Genomic DNA, 20,688 nt, shown 5'->3' on the forward strand with positions numbered 1-20,688 from the left:
CTATTAATCAGTGGCTGCTGAGAGGAGCTATTCATGACCATTGTTTCAAATCCTAAAAAAAGAAAATTGAAGAGCACCTACTGCCTATTCCAACAATGAAAAGCCCACCTGCCTCATGAACCCCTTTAGGAAAACCCCTCCCATTCACCAAAAATGCCTCCCATAATTCACCACCACCTGCACATGGGCAGAGAATTTTGGGGTGGGGGTGGGGGAGGGGGGAGAATTTTTTTTTTCCCCATTCAGCACTCTACTGCTTCTCAGTGTATGCAGAGGTGAATCAAAGCACGTTTCTGTCTTGGTCCAAAAAACCCCAAAGCTTTCTTTTTCAAAAAAATTCCGCTCAAAAGGGAAACATAACCTGTCTTTAAAAAGAGGGTGCTGTTCTTTCACCCTGGTGAAGCTACGGTTTACTCAGCTGCAACATGTTTACACCGCCAGAGAAGTTAATCCAAACCTCCTTGGAGCCAACAGTCCAACCAAATAAAAGGTAAATTTATTTGCTATGAACTGGACCTGGATCTTCAGTCTGATGCAAAGGAAGTCAGACTTAAGTCAACGGCAGAGAACAACTCCCTCAGGACATAAGCCATTCACGTAACATTCTGTTCACTCCCACTGCCACTCCCACGCAAGACAGGACTCAACAAAACAATTCTGTATTCAAACCAGAGTACCACAGGAGTCACTTTTGGCATGGACTCTAAAAATGCTGGTGCACGGGAAGTGTAAACAAACTACACCATGGCTCCAGTTGGCGATATTCCATGTTCCAGATGTCTCCTGTGCACTCCAATCCCTGCCCACATACCAATCCCTGCCCATACAGAGACCATATACTAGACAGGTAGCAGCTCTCACGATCACTGGAAACACCCTCCTGTTTGGTCCAGTCCCAGAGACATCTAGATTCTAGAACAATCTGACACCAACATCATCCCATGCGATGCCAACAATCTTTAACCAAAATGCAATGGATTTTTTCACCGGTGGTATCTTTATTTTTTACATTCATATCCCACCTTTTTTCCTCTTGCAAGGAACCCAAGGTAGCTTACATGGTCCCAACATCCCTGTGAGGTAAGTTATCCTGAGAGTCAGTAACTGGCCCAGAGTCACCCAGTGAGCTTCATGGCTGAGTGGAGACTAGAACCCAGATCTCCTGAGTCCCAGAACAACATTCTAACCACTACACCACACTAGCTCCCACTTAGATGCTACTGTTATTGGAGACAATTCAGAATGGAATTTACCATCATAGCCCTGTTGTCCTTCTTCCAGCAGGCAAAAACGTTTTCATTCAGGTAGGCCTTTGGCATGGAAACTGGTCTCTTGGGTTGGGTGTTGTTTTTATTTTTTTATTGTTGTGTTTTTTAATTGTGTTTTAATGCACATTTTTTCTGATTGAAAATGAAAGCTTGGTAGAAACAATCTTTTAGTTTCTATATTTGTTAGCTGCCTTGGGCACCACTTTCTTGATGGAAAGGCAGGGTATGAATCAAATCAAAATCAATCTGTCAACGAACTCATTTGCAAAATCCCTTGATCATGGTTTTTGGTTTTTAAAGTTGTTTTTGGCATTTTACTGTGTTTTTATTTGATTATATTATTTGGCCATTTTGTAAACTGAATTGGCTGGCTCCAGAAAGGCAGTATAGAAATATAGTAAGGGCACAATCCTATCCAGATGCCTGTCAGCCTCCGAACTCGGAGGCTGAGGAGAGTCCTATGCAGAGTGGGAGGAATGTGGAGGCGATTTTCGCCTCCATGCTCTTTCTGCTCTGTATTTCAGCTAGATGGGCATTTTTGCCCATATAGCTGAGGCGTTGGGGAGCAGGAGTGAAGGAGGCTGGGGAGGCAGGAGGATTCCTCATAAGCTGGCCTCCCCAGTCCCCTCCCCAATCATGGAACACTCCCTTTCCCTTCCCTCAGAGGTCACTTTTGTGACCTTGGGGAGGCAGCCAGAATCTAAACTATCCTGTGTCCCCACACCAGACTCTGCCTAGGGGCCAAAAGACTGCTCTCTAAATAAAGTCACAGGAATACAGAAAGCTGCCTTATACCAGGCCAGATTATGTGCCCACCTGCCAGGTATTGTCTGTTCTGACTGGCAGCGAGTCTCTGGAGGTCAGAGGTCTTTCCCTTTCTGATTTTCTCAGTTGGAGGTCTTCCCAGGGACAGGACCTGGGGTTTTCCACATGCCAAAGAATGTGCTCTACTACCAGGTTATGGACTCTCATATGTGCCATTCAGATGCTAACATGCACATTGGCCAAAACAGCAACAGAGAAATTGGGAGTCAAGTATCAACACACATGTGTCCATTTACTGCCAAGATCTTACATGGAAATTAATTCTGCTGAATCAATAAGCCATGCTTCCAAGTAAACATGCTTACAATTAAAGCATGAGAGATGGCACACTAGAATGGAGGAGGGATGGAAAACTCTCGATAATACATTAGAAGCAACCTTTCTGTGTGTCCCACAGACAAGACGGACCAATTTATTCAGAGGTAAGAAAGCCAGAATGGAAACTTCCACAGACTGGGGATTTTATTAGCACTTCCTTACTGCAGTTTTATGGCAGATATAGCTAGTGTCCTTCTGTAGGAAAACAACTGTCCAACACATTTGTGATTTCTAATATATATGAAATCAGTTTTCCATTTCTCTAAAGACAATGCAATGGGTGTGCAAATCTCACCATTAAAGAAACCTTATGCAAAGAAAATATGGATTTTAATTAAATAAATCTGTGAAATGGCACATTAGAAGCACCAAGACCTCTTAAAAAAAGACAGCTCACCTTGTTTGTTTTTAGATGCAAGCATCTTCTTCAAAGAGGCACCACACACACACACACACACACACACACAGTAAGAATATAAGAAGAGCCATGCTGGATCAGACCAAGTGTCCATCTAGTCCAGAATTCTGTTTACACAGTGGCCAAACAACTGCCCACAGGAAAACCACAAGCAGGACATGAGTGCAACAGCACCCTCCCACCCATGTTCCCCAGCAACTGGTGTACATAGACATACTCTGATACCGAAGGTAGCACATAGCCATCAAGACTAGTAACCATTGACAGCCTTTTCCTCCAATAATTTGTCAAATGCCCTTTTAAAGCCATCCAAATTGGTGGCCATCGCTATATCCTGTGGTAGTGAATTCCATAGTTTAATGATACGCTGTGTAAATAAGTACTTCCTTTGACTTCCCTGCAATCTCCCACCAATCAGCTTCATAGGATGACTCTAGGTTCTAGTATTTTGAGAGAGGGAGAAAAATGTCTCCCTATCCACATTCTCCACACCATGCACAATTTTGTACACCTCTATCATGCCTCCCCTTACCCTCCTTTTTTCCAAGCTAAGCAATCCCAGCTGTTGTCACCTTCCCTCATAGGGGGGATGCTCCAGCCCCTTGATCATTTTAGCTGCACTTTTCTGCACTTTTTCCAGCTCTACAGTATCAGCAGCATTCCCCAACCTGGCACCCTCTAGATGTGCTGGAGTACAACTCCAATCACCCCCAGCCAGCATGGACAACTCTGATTTGAATACAGTTTTCCCATCTCGAAAAGGGTATCACCGAACTGGAGGAGGTATGGAACGACAACCAAAATGATCAAAGGACTGGACCATTTCTGAACCAGCAATTGTAAGGCTGCAATCCTATACCAACTTCCTTAGAAGTAGGTCACACTGAATTTAATGTGATTTAATCCTGCAGCTTGAGAAAATGATATCTTGTATTTTGTGACAAAACAAGAAGAGGAGGAGGAGGACGACGAGGGAGGAAGGATGAGGAAGAAACACATGAGGCAGGGGGAAGGGTAAGAGAACAGGGACACCATGTGAGCCAAAACTTCTCAAGATGTTTCTTGCTCTTACCCTTCCTTTAGAAAAAGAAGGTCAGTTCACAGAATTTTCTCTGAATATTCTCCACCACTTTTTTTGGTGAGTGCCATTTTCACCCCCACAATGCCCTGGAGCAATGCCAGTTCTAGGAGAAGAGGATGCAAAATGATGACTAGGCTACCAACACAATTGCTGATGTTGCCACTTAAAGTTAGGGATGTTGGAGAGATCTGCAACAGAACCAAATGAGTTCGGATTTTTGTGAATCTGACCCACAGATTCCGCAGCAGACCAGCTTCCCCCTTGCTGGGTGGATTCGGCAGACTTGTGGACCCATTTTCTAACTTCCCCAAATTTTGCACAAATTTTCTAACTTCCCCAAATTTTGCACAAATTTTGCACAGAAAGAAAAAGCAAAATACAAAAACCCAGCCCAAACTGTGCATTCCCCCCCCCATAGAAAAGTGGGAAAATGTGTATTGGGGGGACTTTGCACATTTTTACACATGCAACTTTGTGCAAATGCGCATTTGCACAAATTCAAAACCAAATCCAATTCCATGGATGGGCAGACAATGGAACGAAAGGAGCCTGACAATCCATGAAACAGAGATGGAACAGATTGTACACAATCTGTACATCCATGCTTGCGGTGGTGGGGGGAAGGGAGAGAGAGAGAAAGAGAGAGAAGCTTTGTCCTACTGCCACAAGTAACAGTGAGCCCCACCTCTGAGAAACTGTTGGAGAATATCTATTCCCCCAGAGAAATTCAGTGACATCGTTCACCCCACTCCCAATTTCTCTGCCCCCAAGTGGGGTGGAAAACTTTGAAAGACCATTCGCACACAGCTCTGCGATAATTTAGACTTGTAAGACTATGAATAACATTGAGACAGTAAAGAGATACCATTTTTTTCCTCCTTCTCTCATAACGCTACAGCTCCCGGACACTCAATTAAGTTAATTGACATTACGTTCAGGATTGACAGAAGAGAGAGGACTTCTTTGCACAGTGAATAATTAACCTACAGCAATGGCATTCAGTTAAGATGTCTTTTTAAAAGGAGCAGACAAATTCGTGGATGATGGGTCTATCAAAGCCTGGTAGCCTCAGTAGGTATATAGAGCTTCCACATTCATAAGCAATATATCTCTGAATACCAAGCATCAAAGAGCAGCCATTGCCTTCATTGGAACAAAGGAAGCTCCCATATACAGAGTCAGACCCTGGGTCCATCTAGCCCAGTATTGTCGACACTGACTGGCAGCAGCCCTCCAGGGTTTCAGGCAGGAAGTTTTCCGACCCTACCTGCAGATGTCAGGGATTGAACCTGAGACCTTCTGCATGCAGAGCAGGTGCTCTACCAATGAGTCACAGCTGACTACATGCTCTGGCTATTTTCCAAAAGCATTTTGCCACTTGTCAGATCATTCTTCTCTCTAACATGATCACATGTGATCCAAGACAGTTTGTAACCAAATGCAGTTTTTAACAACTGATGGAAGAGAAGGTCATAAGGGAACAGAGTTAAGGATGTAAGGGTGGTCACTTATGAATCACTAAATAAGAGGAAATGCATCACCCCCTCCCAAAAATAATAGGGTGGGGACAGTAGTTTGCATAAAATTGGCATATGTTAATTAGTAGATAGATAGATAGATAGATAGATAGATAGATAGATAATAATTTAAATTGATGGTACATCTCACCATAGTGTGGAAGACTGTTGCCAGGTGACCTGTGTGCCCGCCTGTTCAGTCTGTTGTTCAAGTGCCAACTGTTCTTACGGGTTTTTTTCTCTTTAAATTGGACTTGAACTGGACATAGATTTAAATTGGACTTCAAACATAGGACACCTTCAAATCAAGGACCGTCATCTGTAAAAGAGGACACATGGCCACCCTCAATTCTGTACTTATATGCTTTTAGTTGATTGACTGTCCACGTCCAGCCTTTAAAAAAAAATACAGAGAGGGGAGGAGAAAGGAAAGAACCAGGCTTTCACCTTTATAATCAGCTGGCTTGGCTAGCTAAAGGCCACTGAGAAATTAAACATCATGTTATAGTTTGGCTGAAACCTTATCCTAAAGCTTTAGATCTGTTTAAGATGCTTAGAAAACTCTAAGCCATTATATTGCTACAAGCTGTTTAACTGATCTAGGGGTTTAAGGTCAGCTTAAACGGCTTAAACAGCTTCAGGGCTTAGTCATGATTTAAAATGCTAAAACATGGTCCCCTCCGAAGGACCCTCCTAAAATCGCAGAAATCGTATGATGTCTCTTAAGTTAGGGATGGGAGAGCCAGGGATGTTTGAGCTCACCAAAATTCTCCAAACTTCACTTCAAAGCTCAGTTCACCTCACTCCCTTCCTTGTTTGAAATTTTTTTTTTCCCGGTTCATTTCAATGGGAAAAGTGTGTATTTTTCAAAAGTATGCACTTTCCCCCCATTGACTAGAGCATGAAAATGCTAATTTTTAAAAGTGCACACTTTCAAAAGTGCACACACTTTAAAGTGCAAGTTTTGCAAACAACAAGTTCGGGAATTTGCAAACATTTTTGGAGAACAGGCACTCACACACAGGTTGCGAACGGGTGACTTTCCAGTGGTTTACGAACGGAAATGAAATCAGTAGGGCTGTGCACCGCCTTGGCCCGAGGCCTGAAGCCCGAGTCGAAGCGGCTGCTTTGGGTCACATTGAGCCCCCTCTGAGGCAAAGCGGAGGGGGCACGAAGCAACCCAGAGCAGGTCGGGGGCTCTCCAAAGCGCTCAGTGTGCGTCTGAGGTTTGGCGCCCCTGGCCCACCTACGCTGGTGTCTCGAGGTCCTTACCTGAGCCGCCCACCTCCGCTGCTGCCACCTCCGCCGTCACCACCTCCACCACTGCCATCACCATCGCCATTGCTGGCTCTGATGCCAACACCTTCTCTGCTGCCGCCACCTTCTCCTTGCCGCCGCCGCCACCGCCACCTTCTCCTCCTCCTCCTCCTCCTAGTCCGTCATTGCCACCACCAGCTGCTGAGGCCCGGACACGCCATGGCTCTTATTGCAGGGAGTTGCCATTTTTAAAATGGCGACTCCCTGCAATAAGAGCTGGTGCATGTCCAGGCCTCAGGAGCTGGCAGTGGCGATGATGGTGGTAGCAGAGGAGAAGGCAAGGAGAAGTGGCAAGGAGAAGGCAGTGGCGGAGGCAGCAGTAGAGGAGGAGGAGGAGAAGGCAGCTGCGGTGGAGAAGATGGCAGCGGCGGAGAAGGAGGAGGCAGCGGCCGCAGGGGAGCAGAAGGCGGTGATGGAGGAGATGGTGGTGGCTATGGAGGACGAGGAGGCGGAGGCAAGGTAAGGAGCTGGGGGTTTGTGCAGGGACATCAGGGGGGACCCAAAGCGGGGTTTGACTATCCAAATCCCGCTTCAGGTTCAGGGCCAAGTCAGGTTGGGGGGGCCCTGAATCAGCCCGAGCCGAATTAGGCCCACCTCCAAAGCCATGAAGCGGCTTCTGAGTCAGATTGGGAGGTCCCTGCACATCCCTAGAAATTGACATACATCCCTACCTTAGGTACAGCAAGGTATACATCCTATATGTAAACCACCTAGAGAGCTCTGGCTATTGGGTGGTATAGAAATGTAGATGATGATGATGATATTGATAATGATAATAATAATAATGCTAAGAATGGACTCATTCTCTGAGTGCCCATCCTTACGTAGCCAAAATGGCTCCATCCACATTCAAGAAGGAGGTATCTGCAGGCTTGGGGAAATCCCAAAGTTTGCAGAAATACAACGAAAACTTTCAGAGGGGAAACTGTGAAGGAAGAGGAACCCACCAAAACAAACCCAGTGAGGACTGAGCATGCTCAGTGGACATGGGACAATAAATGTCTATTGAAGAGGGGAAATGAGAAGCAGGGCGAGGAGAATGTAGCAGAGTATCCAGGAAAAGGGTGTGGCTGTCTGGCAGCTTGAACAGAAGTACTCCATGCTGCTACATTTTGTTACAGGTCACACTTGTTCTATACCAATAAAAATGTCTGCCAAGATACATCCTGTGCCAAAAAGATACCTGAATTCTGAATCAGCAAAATAAAAGTTTGCATATTTTTGACTTTCTTTTACTAGCCCTGGAGAGATGTAAAGGATCAGTTGCTGAAGATTTTTCTCCACCTCCTATTGCTGACATACTTTCAAGTCTGTTTTCCTGGTCAAGGACCAGTATAGTTATTATAGTGCTGAACTACGACAAGCAGGCCAAGCCACAAAACCTCTTGGATGACATTGGGACAGTCATCATCTCTCACCCTAACCTACCTCACAGGGTTGTTGTGATGACATAAGAGTGAAAGACAGTGCGCACCACCCCGAGTTTCATGGGAAAGGGTGGGATGCATAAATAATACATAATTGCTTTTAATCTTCTCAGTCATTAGAACTAAACGCAAACGCCTTACAAAATTCTGAGCGGGTATAGGACAATATAGCAAATTCAATCAGACAAGACACACAGGATTATTGTTCAAGCCTTCAGGATCACTTTCAGTTGTGCTCCTTTGAATGGCAAGTCTGCTATTTCCCTTGCAATATTAGAAGGTGAGCAGGTTCTATCATGGGGGTCAAATAAGGGGGTCACTTCAAGCAGTTGATTTTGAGCATTATTAAAAGATGACAGTTTTGTCAAGTTGCTTTTTTTCTTGCCATAGGGGTAGAAGCCTCTATTCAGATATTCTACCTCTGGCACTGAAATATCTTGGTGCCGCAGCCAACTCATCTACCTCTGTCCAGATGGAGCATTTTGATTACATAAATTTGCCAACTGTAAAAGAGTGGAGAGAGAAACAAGTCCGAAACCCAACTAAACCCAGAGAGGCAGTCTAAAGCCCACAGAGCATGGAAAAACTCCCACCGCCACCATTTTACCTGTGACCAGCTTGTGGATGAACCTCCAGCTGGTGGCAGAGGGGGCAGCAGAGCAGTTCTCTACCTGAAAATTGCCAAGGGTCTTGGCAGACCACATAATAAACTTTTTTGTTCTACAAATCAAAGCACATACATAAGTCATAGTTTAATATATCTATATTCATCAGCATCAGTACCATCATAAAAACTAGCAACTTATTATGAAAGTCACAGGCCATCTGCCAGGCCACTGAGAAAGACCCCTTTAACTGGGATATCTTTAGGGAAATAAGTCATAGACGGCAGCAAAGCCATGTTATGAAAACGATGGGCCCTAAGCAAGGAACTTGTCAGCCTGTTCAATAATCCAACTTTGGTTAAAAAAAGAAAAGAAAAAGCCTCAATCTCCGTTGTCGGGGGCGGGGGGGAGAAATCAAGTGCAGGAATAATTTCTCAGCTCCTCCACAACCTTTCCACAGATCACCTGAATGGAGCTTGCAGTTCACCAATGGACCAGAGACCACTGTTTGAGAACTTCTGGTCTAGATTAACTTAAACCCTATAAACCAATTCTATGCATTCGAGATATCCCTCAATAATCCTAGTACATTAAGCCATACCATTCAGAATACAGTTGAGGAACCAAAATGCACCTGTTAGTTTAGCACCAAAGTAGCATCACTGTTTATATCAAGTGGTAGTAACCTGCAGTTCAACCAACACAGCTGGAACTGTAACATTTACACAACTTTTGGCTGCATACTGAGATTGGTGCCAGCACATTCCTACCAGCAATACGGCAAGTTCCTTTCTCCCAGACATCAGTACAGCAGTTATGACCACAACTAGTGACTGTGGAGTTAGTCACAGTCTCCTCCATTTCCATTGGTTTCGGTTGATGGGTTTTCAGAACATAAGAATGTAAGAAGAGCCATGCTGGATCAGATCAGGGGTCCATCTAGTCCACCATTCTGTTCACACAATGGCCAACCAGCTGCCCACAGGAAACCCACAAGCAGGATGTGAATGCAACAGCACCCTCCCACCCATGTTCCCCAGCAACTGGTGTAGATAGGCATACTGCCTCTGATACTAGAGGCAGCACAGAGCCATCAGGACTAGTAGCCATTGATAGCCTCCTCCTCCAAGAATTTGTCTAACCCGCATTTAAAGTCTTCCAAATTGGTGGCCATCACTACATCTTGTGGTAGTGAATTCCATAGTTTAACCATGCACTGTGTGGAAAGGTACTTTCTTTCATCCATCCTGAATCTCCCACCAATCAACTTCATGGAATGACTCTGGGTATGGTTTTATACATCAGTTTCTAAGGAACATGAGCCAGAGGATGCTATTGTGCTTATTTCCTGCCTGTGAGCTTCCCACAGGCAGCTGGTTGGCCACTGTATAAACAGAATGCTGGACTAGATGGACCTTTGGTCTGATCCAACATAGCTCTTCTTGTATTTGAATGCAAAACGAGGTTAGCAAAGCTCATCTAGATTGCTCAAGTGAGGCAGCTATGTCACTGGGTACAGACGAAGGCAAAACTCCTCAATACTTATCAGAATGTAAATATGCATGAGCAGTCCTTCCCACAAGGATGACAAACCTCTGGCCCTTGAGATATTATTGGTTGTCAACTCCCATTAGCCCCACCCAGCATGGCCAATAGCTGGGGATGCTGGGAGTCATCATCAGGAAAGATCTAGAGGGCCACAGTTTCCCTACCCCTGCCTTACCATAAAGCCAGCCTCCCCCAATCTGGTGCCCTCCAGATGTGTTGGACTACAATTCCCAACATTGCGCAACTAGTTTTGCTGGAAGCTGAAGTCCCACACATCTGTGGGGCACCAGGTTGTGGGAGGATGCACAAATGCAACATGAAGGTCTTGCTGTTGCAGACAACAGATTCCAGAAGGAATGCTGCTTTCCTACCTCCAATTGTATTGCTTAAAATAAAATAAAAACTCTAGTCCAGAGCAGGGGGAGTGGTGCCATTGCGACTTTCCATTGCAGGTAACAGGAAATTTAAAAAATAAAAAATTAAGGGTGACACGGGATGGTGGTGAAAACATTTCCTTTGAAGAGAACTGCCTTGCCGCTTGGTCAACACAAGTTACTAGCCCACACCAACCTATGCCAATCATCTGTGGCCTGGAAGGAAGGAAGGAAGGAAGGAAGGAAGGAAGGAAGGAAGGAAGTAAGTTTTGGAAAGTTTCCCTAATGTTTGAGCACTTGGAGGCAAATCTTACCTGCCCAGATGAGTGGCTTTTTCTAAGCCTGGGAGAGAACCTTTCATTCTGTCATTTGTGCCAATGCCGTTTCTATTCCAAGTGTAGTCACAGCAATGGAGGCAGAGAACTGGGGCCATTTCTCTCTCACGGTGGAGCCAGAGCTCACAGGGACAAGGCACCGGCACTTTTTTATTAGCAGAGACACTAACATCATCTGCCACCATCACCACCTCCAATATACTTCATAGAACCAAAGAAGAGTAAGGATGGAAGGGGCCTATAAGACCATCGAGTCCAACCCTCTGTGCCCTCTGAGTTTAGCTACAGTCCTCACAGTATCTGGGAGGGAAACAGGGCTCTTCAGTAACCATATATTGCCATGATCTATCCCTTTTGTAATGCATATTATTTCTGAGTGGCTTGGTTGAACTGTGCAATTAAGACCCATTAAGCTTCACAAAAGACCTGCTCCTGGTAGTGATGAAAACTGCTAGAACTGGTTTGTTGATAGGGATCAAGGTAGACACTTGGATTTTTAAACTCTCCTTAGGGGCCTGACTATAGGGACTGTCATGATGAGCTCCTGCACTTCCAGATTTACCACAACACTTCTGCTCGCGCGCGTTCTCGTTTTCTCTCTCTCTCTCTCTCTCTCTCTCTCGGTTGCTTCTAAATAAATGGGACAGGCTACACAGCCTCATTGGCCAAAGCACAGCCTTTGTCAGCCTGGTGCCCTCCCAATATTTTGTCCTACAAATCCCATCATCCCCCATTGGCTATGCTGGCTAGAGCTGATGGGAGTTGTAGGCCGAAACATCTGGAGGAGCACAAGTTGCCCACTCCTGGCCTAGGAAAGGAGTAGACAATCTGCTGCCCTCCAGATGTTTAAGCCTGCAATTCCCATGAGCCCCTGCCAGCATGGCCAGTTGGGAGGACATCAAATTACCTACCTCCATGTAGGGAATGCAAGGTCTGAAGACACCAGATGCAGTCGCCTTGTTGACTCTATGCAGGTGTAGTATCTGAATGAGATGGGAATACCCCAAGTATGCCATCCTGAACTTGGGGCCAGCCCTACAATTAGGCAGAGTGAGGCACTTGCCTCAGGCGGCAGATGCTGAGAGGTGGCAGCAAGGTGTTGGAGGAGAGAGCAGAGTGCCACACAGCTGCCCTGCACCCCCTAAGCTAGTCCTCTGCCTTCAGGTGTGGCAGAGGATGCTGTTCCATCACCACTGTTGAAGAAAGCTTTAATTGTCAGTCTAGTCAGCTTTTGTACATGGAACAGGACGGGGAGCCACCTTGTTCCTCACCTCAGATGGCAAAATATCTTGGGCCAGCTTTTCCTGAATGCCTGGGGAAAGGGATGGAAAGGTGGGATATAAACATAACTGAGAAACAAATATCCACTGGCGTTACCTCTGAAACCAGCTCAGGGAGCAAACTGGTCAGACACTTGGGCAACAAGTCCACCGGTGCAGTGACCCAGCATCCAATAGAAGGAAGATGCCTTCAACATGAGAGAAAGCAAGCTCCGAATGGAACACAGGAAGCTGCCTTATGGGAGGTCAGTCGATATATCCATCTAGCCAAGGACTGTTTACTCTGATTGGCAGCAGTTCTCCAGGGCTTCAGTCACAGCTCTTGCTCTCTCCCTCATCGCCTACTACCTGGTCCTTTTTTAAACTGGAAAAGCTGGAGACTGAACCTGGGATCTTCTGCCTGCAAAGCATGTGGTCTACCCTAAGCTATGGTCCCTCCTCTGTGTTTGCCATATGCCATGCTACTTCACAGACCACTGAATGGCTAACCATATTTTGTTTTTCAATTATTATTTGAAAAGAAAGAAAAGAAACCTTTCCTCCCAACATACGTTTTCCAAGCAGCCTGGGTAAGATCATAGTTCACATCTCAGCTGCGTCTGCTGAACACTATGGGTGACAGTGAGGAGCAGACTTAACGCCATGCATGGGCAGAAGGAAGATTGGGATCTCCTGATAGTTCTCTGGCTGATTTGCAGGAGCACTCCGCAAGGTTTTCGGATTCCCAATCGTCTAACAACAACAAATGAAAAAGGCCCCCCGACCCAAATTAGGCTGCTGAAATGAAAAATCCTTGGTGTGGGGAAGGACCATAGGGGGGTTTCTGGGTAGAAGAATTGTGAGCTCACTTCTGATGCTGAAACAAATTTCTGAGCTGAGCATGCACTCAGAGGTACCCTGTTCCTTAATTCTAAGTGGCCCCTAAGTTACTATTTTTCATTTGACTCCAGTTGGTGGATTTTTCAACTGTTACACATACACACACAAAGATCCTGCAAATCTGAATTAAGGTGGCCATGTATTCTCTTTTACAGAGGACAATCCTCTCTTTGAAGGGCTGTCCAGTCCAAGTCCAATTTGCACCGTGAGAACTGTTGCCCTTCAAGAGCCCCTGGACAGCAGATGGAGAAGGCACAGTCATCCACACTATGGTGAAATATATGAACTATACTTCCATTTGAATTATTTCTAAATTTACATCTATGTGTATAAGTTAGCATATGCAAATTGCTGTCCTCTTCTTTATCCCCTTTTCTGATGATTCACTGGTGGCCACACTAGCCTGAAGTCTGCCCATTCCTGCTGTAATACTGCTGCTGTAGTGATGGGCATGAAAGAGTCCCAAGATCAGCCTAGTCCTTCCAAGGATTCTCCCCACCACTAACAGCTCTCCAAGCCAAGTCCCACTGTTTGATTCTATGAGGAGCAATCTACCAACCTTCAATCAGACTCACTTTGCCAAACAAACTTTTTATTTAAATGAAGGTTTTTCTACAGAGTTTGCTCAGGCTGTGCTGCCTCTCTCCTCAGCCAGGAGCAATGGGCATTGCTCTTTCCTAGTTCCTCCCAGGAAGCACAATCCATGCAGGCTATGTCCAGCAGCTCTTTCATACTTTACACCCACCATGTTCAGAAGGGTCCCTGATCCTCAAGTACGGATGTATGGATTGTGTAAAATCCATTCCGTTTATGTTTCACAGATTGTCAGGCGCCTTTCATTCCGCGGTCCGCCCATCGACGGAACCAGATTTTTTTTTGGTTCCCAAATTTGCACAAATGCACAAATTTCCTCAAAATGCACTAAATCTCCCATGATGTGCATTTTCACACTTTAGCCTATAGGGAAATGCACATTTTGGGCCATTTAAAAAAATGCATATTTTTCAATGACAAAATTTGCACAAAATTGGGAAAGTTAGAAAGGCAGTCTGCAAGTCCATGGAATCTGCCTGACAGGGGAAAAGCCAGTTCACTGCAGAATCCTCTGGTCAGATGCTTCAAAATCTGAAATCATTTGGTTCCATTGCAGATTTCTCCAATATCCCTACCCTCAAGAGAGGATTTCCAGAGGGCACGGCAGGGGGGTGGTCCCTTTCTGTCAATGTCCTTCTGCCAACAGTTCTTAGGATCCAACCCTACATTACCAGCTTCTGTATTAGACCATAATATTAATATTAAAGTGTTCTTTGCAAAGTTCATATCAATATAAAATCAAGGGCACTCATCAACAGCTAGAAGCACTGCTGGCCTTTAGCAACCAAGAAAGAAATTCAGGCTTAGAAATTAAAGTGTGTTTTCTTCCTCTAGTTCTTCTGTTACGTAACACAGTAATAAATAAAGATGTACAGAATCACAGCTAGTACTTTCACACAGCTTTGTCATGACATGCTTTGCTTTTATGTTAGTGAGATGCATTCCAAGCAAATGAGGTACAGCAGGAATTTAGCTCTTTTCCTGGTGTTCCCTATCAAAGTTTGTTTCCCTGGACATGCCTGAATTAAAGCATCATTCATAACATTAGTTGCATTTGCCATAATTGTCCAACTGCTCATCCCCACCCACCACCACCTCCTCCACTGCCTCCAGGAAGAAAAGTTGCTAGGTGACACTATCAATGGAACTTCTTAAATTCCAAAGAGAAAACAACAAAAACAAAAAAAACACATGCTCCAGCTTTATGGAAAGCAACCCGGAATGGAAGCCTGGACGAGATCTTGCCTCTCTCTTTTTAATGTTTGTATTAATTTTTCAAATACTAAGGCAAACTAACAAACAAACAAAAATGCAGCACATTTAAATGTAGTTGTTCACAGAGAGTAGTACATTTAACATTTCCTCCCTTTACTTTACAGACAAAAATATAGGTGCAATCCACTGGCCCCTTGGCAGCTTCCTTTATGGTTCTTCCTAATAACAAATGACATGTAAGGAGCAATCCTATATATATTTAGATCAGGGGGGAGTCCTACAAGTTCTAGGACTTTTTTCTGTTGGGGAGGGCAATCCTATGGTCCTAGAAGAACATCCCCAGGACCACAGGATTTTTTGGCATCCCTCCTCCAAGGCCGTAGGTGCTGCTATGACCTCAAAAGGGGGAGTCCAGTATCTGAAACCACAGAAGCAGCCTTGGAGGGTAGGAAAAGGGGGCATTTCGGTGGGGGGGGGAGAGGAGAGGCCAGGTTATGAGTAATCCTATGACCTATTCTGCCCTAGCCAGGACGCCCTCTCCAGATGGGGTCAGAGGCTGATTTAGAGAAAACAAACAAACACAGAGGACTGCAGGTGATAATCACCTCTGTCCTCCTCCCACTCTGCTGTCAGCAGCTCAGCAGGGCACTGGATACGCAGAAGCCTCCAAGTTTGGAAAATTCCATCTCACAAAGGCGCAACCCATAGGATTGCACATTAAGCGTGCATAAAACATGTGTTAAACATGCATTAACCTCGTGTCCATAATCTGAGGAAAGGCTTTGACAAGTATTCCTGCGTTATGTCCCCAATTGGTATACAAGGTCTTCCTTCTCTGTGCTGAGCACATTGGTTGGCATCGTTGCGCTAAATGCACGTTTGGGCTGGTCGTTGTGGTTGCCAGGACCACACCTTTCTCCCTAGGGTCTTGGAACTCACTCTACACCTCTGAAACACAGACAACCCCCTGCTTCCCCTCTCCACCTCCCAGCATGGAGCTAGGGAAGAGGCAAGGTGAGCTCCTCGAGGCAGAGGTTTGTATTGGTGCTCTGCTTGTTGGGTGCTTGGAGCGCTCACCAAGCGCAGAGACAAATCCACATGCCTTCACTTCCCCTTTCCAGCTCAGAGCCAAAGAGGCGAAGAGGAACATTTGAGTTATGGCACTGCAGCAACTAGGCCATCTTGTGCTACACACACATACAGGGGAGCTGAGCAGGGGAGGCAGAAGCTTGTCTGATCTTGAGCCCAGAAAGCACAACACCAAAGTGAATCCTAGGCTTCAGCCCAACTTTGGGACAGCAAGGGAGGATGAAAATCATCTCCCTCTCTCATTCCTGCAGCTCCAGGGTAGGGAGGAAGCTTCAGGCTCCTCTTTCCTCATCAGAGGCCGCCTGAATGAGACTGCGGAGTCCTGGATAAACACCAGAAACAGCAACACCGGCTGTCTATTCGCTACTGGGCCAGGTTTAAGGTTCTACTACTATCATACAAAGCCCTAAGAGCCAAAAGCTCTCTGGGCAGTTCACAGCATGATAAAGCATAATATAAAAGTCATTAAAATACCCCCAAAAAAGTAAAACAGTTTTAAAACAAGATACAAACCAATTGATAATAAAACTACCAGGACAGGATTTTATTTTATTTTTTAAAGCCCCATCATATGCTGTCAAATGCCTGGGAGTAGAGGAAAGTCTTAACCTGGCCCTGAAAAGATGACAATGTTGGCACCAGGTAGACCTCACTGAGGAGAACATGCCACAATTAGGGGTCACCACCAAAAAGGCCTTCTCCCTTGTTGAGGATGGCCTCAAATGTTTATCATAGTGCATCTATAAGCTGATCTAGGGGCCTTTTTGGCTGAAATTGGGAGATAAAACCACTATAAATAAATAAAAGAAAACAAACAAACAAATAAATAAATAAAATTAGGCCAGAAGCAAATACCAGCAATCATGATGCTAAGATTTGTATCCTCTATGCAAACATAGCCAAAAGCACCAAGGAGGTACATCATATATAGATTTTATGACACAGCAGCAGCAGACAGCAACAACAGTGCTCTAATCAATGCTGGGTCTGTCTGCAATTTAAATTTCCCAGAATGCCCCCAACACAGTGGCTGGGATCACACAACATGACAAGCCACAGTGTGGTTGAGTGTGGGTTGTCGTTGAGCCATGGCTTGTTGTATTGTGTGAACCCAGCCATGCTTAAAAAAAACTTGGTTTGTTAACCACAAACAACCCACAGTTCACAACCCAACAACAACCTATCAGTTCTCTTCATGGCATTCTCTTTGTGGTTAACAAACCGTGGTTTCTTAGCACAACTGGTTTCACACAACAGAGCAGATCACAATTCAACAACAACCCATGGTTCAACGGCAACCCACACTCAACCCAAATTCTGGCTTGTTGTGCTGTGTGAACCAGGTCAGTGTCACTGCCAGACAGAGAGCTCCTAGTGCTACCAATCAAAAGGCACTGTGCACATATTCCATCTCTTCCTTCTTAGCAGATGTTTTGCATGTCACTGGAGCCTGGCAAGTGCTCAAGTGTGACACATGCCAACACCAGGACTGGGTGGCTAGTTTTGCAGAGACGCCGAGCATGTGGGCCCAAGACATTTGCTTCCTGAGGTGGAGTAGCAAGTGGTTCCCCAACCCACTCACCCAAGTCAAGGTGCACAGCACCCAGGCCTAGTCAAGTTATTTTGACACCAAAGGCAGAAACTCCCATAAGCACCTCTGCCTACCTTGGCTGTAAAAATGCAACATTAATAAATGAAGTAGCTAACAATTTACTGCCTTTTTGTGACATCTAAGATCAGCTGCCTCACTCTCCCCAATGGCAAGGCTGGCCCTGCATGCATTAGAAAGCATGGATTAACAGCAAGCAGAACACTGCAAGACACACACACACACACACACACACTAGTGAAACCATTCCTTCATTAGCACCAGAAAAGAGTATAGTGCAGCCTTTCCCAGCCTGGCATCCTCCAGGTGTTTGGGACTACAACTCTCATCATCCCTGACCATTGTCCATGCTGGCTATGGGGCTAATGGGAGTTCATTCAGTGGCCACCAGGTTGGGAAACTCTGGCCTAGCAGGTAGAAGGACTGAACTTTTACTATAGGCCTCCAGAACAGTTTTGCAGCCTAGTGATAAACCAGGACTTGTGCAGGCATAAGCAATTTGACATTGTGTAGCCTCTTTTGGCTAGGAGCCGTGACACTTGGCATTCGAGCCTTCCAGTTAAGACTCATGTTTTGTGGTGCAACAGACATGCAACCTTTCTGACCCAAACAGGGCAGACGCCAGAAAGCGAGGATTATTTTGCCAAACTCAAAGCGACACAAAAATGCAGCTTGTTGCTTGGTCAAAGCCTCACAAAGCAATATTGTGCAACCATGTTCAAGTTAACATTTTCCTAATACTTCAGGGAATGTGATGAATGCCCAGAGAGCATCAGTCAAGGTCACTGTGATTCTACTAAAAAGAAAAAAAGAAACCAGGGCCCTATCCACCTCTAACTAAAGTCAAAGCAATAAACTAAACTAGAATAAACTAAAGCGTGACTCCCATTGTTCAACAGTCCCCAGGGAACGAAGAACTTCATGAAAGCAACAATATATATTTGTGCATAGATATCCAGCAACTACATTGAATCACTGACAAACCTCCCTGTTGTTCTTTTAGATGGAATGTTGTTCCCTGGGTCTCTTCTCATTTACAGCTTGTGCCAGCAAGAGTTGACACCTTTGTTCCCCTGGAAGAGGTTTTACACCCTTTAACAACTGTGTAGCCTGCAGAAATGCCATTGATAGAAGAAGCTACACGTGCTCAATTTCTGTCTATCATGCAGACATTATTAGTAGGGAGGACGCAAGAATTCAAAATAGTGGGGGGGGGGTTCAACTATGTGTGTGCCCTTGCTCGAATGACAGTGAGCCAAATCAAGGTGGGTGCAGCCCATCTTGAGCAGACCCCCTGCTTCAGTTCTGCTCACACCTTACCTTGCTTTGATTTGCCTACTCTCCCTTCTTCCTTCCCCCAAGAAGAAAAGGGCTCGCCTTGGAGAAGGGGGTAGCAGGCGGCAGAGGGCTCTGGCATGAGTGGGAATTGATGCAATATCCATCTTTTCCCCTTGTGGATGATATGGCTGGACGACAACCCCAGCACCCTTGGTGAGAAACCAAGACACGTTGAGTAGCATTTCCAGCCAATGACAGCAGAACATGGCATCCTGAGAATCTCAGCTTTCATTGTTTTGTTTTTTAAAAAAATTATAGGTTTCTAGGCCTTAAGGATGCTGAAGTGGGTTTTGGAAGTGTGTGGGCAATTCCTGTGGAAACTGCAGAAACCAACGAGGGACCTAACCTAGATTTTGGTGCCCAGGGAGTTTCATAGGTATATTGCCCCTTCCCACAACTACCAGAAGCAGAATAAAATATGGATATAGATACACACACACACACAAACGTGCATGCATAAATTATGCAAGTCATAAAAATCAACATTCTCTGGCACTGAATTTGGGTGCCTTGGGATGGGCCCGATTCCTTTTAGTAGAGATTATATTATTTCACCCTCGCAACCACCCTGTGAAGTAGGATAGGCTGGGAGATACCAACTAGCTCAAGGTCACAGAGTGACTTTCATTGCTGAATAATAATTTAAACCTGAATCTCCATGGTCTTAGGCCCTAATCTGACACTCTAACCACTCTACAAAGTCCTAGGTACAGCCAAGTGCCAAAATAGCTATAAAACAACAGTCATGTATTCAAGACCACAGAGCAGTTAATTTTTGATAATAACAGAAGCTTTGTGAAAACAAATGTAGCAAATGTAATCCTAGGGCCAATTCTGGCCAATCTTGAGGAACTGAGGCCTAGCACACAACATCAAACATCAGGCCAATGGCAGAAGAGTCGCCATGCCTTCCATCGCCATGACAACAATGGGCATCAGCAAAATCAGCAGCAAGAAAGCAACACAACCATGTTGCCATGGCAATTGGGATGGCAGGCATATCCCCATTGCCATGGCAATGTGCCTGCCATCCCTGCCCCTACAGGAAATCGTAGGGGAGGGGGACAGGAAGTGGGAGCATGCAAGGCTTGCCTGCAAGTATTTAAAAGCAGGCAAGGAAAAGCCAAAGATGACTCCTCTATGGCTCCTAGTGTGTTCTGGAGCACAGACAGAAGAGGAAGAGGAAGCAGGTGAATGGACCCACTCCATTCTAAGATCTGAGGCCTGGGAACACAAGTGCCAGGTCCTAGAGACTGCCCACTTAAAGATATGAAAGGGTATAGGAAATTATTCTTTATCTTGCGGAAAGGGGTAATATATGCAGCTCCTTTGGGAACCTCTACAAAGAGATTTTAAAATTATAACGCTCCCCTGAAGGGTGGATTTAGTTCAAAACTCAGACTTGGGACTGGTTGAATGTAGTTATCATCAAGAATAGTTTCCTGTACCAAGTCGTTGTATTACCCCAAACGTTCACAACTTGCAGTTCAACTGGCAGAATTATAGCAATAGCAATTCCACACCTATTGGCTGTGAAAATTTCACAGTACTGCCGTCACTGCCTTAAAGCGAGAAATAAGCAAACCCTTTCACCCATGCATTAAGATCGTAGTTATTACCATTGCTAATAAGTTGTTTCATTTGGTCATGT

The 20,688-nt window shown here is 45.2% G+C and overlaps 1 protein-coding gene across 1 annotated transcript in view; it reads right to left on the minus strand.

Annotated features, from left to right (window-relative positions):
- Window positions 1–20,688, minus strand: part of HIVEP3 (HIVEP zinc finger 3) — a 386,475-nt gene that overhangs the window by 359,323 nt on the left and 6,464 nt on the right. Inside the window, exon 3 of the mRNA XM_084815566.1 lies at window positions 5,579–5,746. The gene's annotated coding sequence lies outside the window, so the exon portion shown is untranslated. The remainder of the gene's footprint in view (window positions 1–5,578; window positions 5,747–20,688) is intronic.

Source organism: Heloderma suspectum, chromosome 10 (genome assembly GCF_057233095.1).
Source record: "Heloderma suspectum isolate Gila_16-S chromosome 10, 16-S_ref, whole genome shotgun sequence".
Taxonomy (NCBI): Eukaryota; Metazoa; Chordata; class Lepidosauria; order Squamata; family Helodermatidae; genus Heloderma; species Heloderma suspectum.